This window comes from Arachis ipaensis, chromosome B02 (assembly GCF_000816755.2).
Source record: "Arachis ipaensis cultivar K30076 chromosome B02, Araip1.1, whole genome shotgun sequence".
Lineage (NCBI taxonomy): Eukaryota > Viridiplantae > Streptophyta > Magnoliopsida > Fabales > Fabaceae > Arachis > Arachis ipaensis.
The window spans coordinates 100,206,320-100,207,285 of NC_029786.2; positions in this window are offsets into that span (position 1 = coordinate 100,206,320).

Consider the following 966-nt stretch of genomic DNA (forward strand, 5'->3'; position numbering starts at 1 on the left):
TATCTATAATTTTATTATATAACATTTGTAATTACATATTTATTATATGTAAAATTATACCTTTTTTTAGCGATAATTAGTGAATATTAAATAAAGTAACTTTTGATTGTTTTGATTAATTTTTCCAAACATTATGATTTTTTTATAACCTTAATTCCAAATTTGCATAACGTGTTTTTCATCATTTCTTCATCTATTTTTTTCTTTTTGTTGCATCTCTTTAGTTCACGTAATAACTTTTTACTAGTTGATCTTTTGAGCTGCTTCATAAAATTCTAGATGCCAATCACTCAGACACTATTTTGTTAACGATTTATTCGTATGTTTTTTCTTCATTTGTTCCTATTGGAATATTTTTGCATCTACTTATGCTACATATTGCGTTGGGTTAGTTTACTTCAATCTGTGAACTTAGCTTTTAAATTGGACTCGTTTTATTTTATTTTATTTATTTTAATTTTTGGATTCTGCATTAATTTGTTTGTGAACATGAGCTATCGTTAGTTCTTCATACAAGGATGGTTTTAATCGGTGAAGTGTTCTGTTATTTATTTTTTGTTTTCCTCATAATGTTGCAACGCTAAGAGATACATTGAAAATATTGTTCACTTCTTTTAAGGATGGTTTTAGTAGTTTCAAATTGATTTAATTGAAAAATATTGTTTAATTAGAATCATATCTTGGCTCTATAGAAGATGGAGAAAAAAAAAAAAATAAACAGATGAAGCAGAAAATGAAAAACACGCTCTACACATTTGGGATTATGGTTATAAAATAGGAGAAGGATTAAATTGGGTCCAAATGAATCTCATGAACCATTATAAGAATTTACTCTTATAAGACTCCAAATTTTTTAAAAATTAAATAATGCGTTATTTATGATTTATTATATTCATTTTAGATTTTATCTTCAAAAAATTATTTTACTAAGTAATTAAATTAAATTTATGATACTTTAAGTTTAGA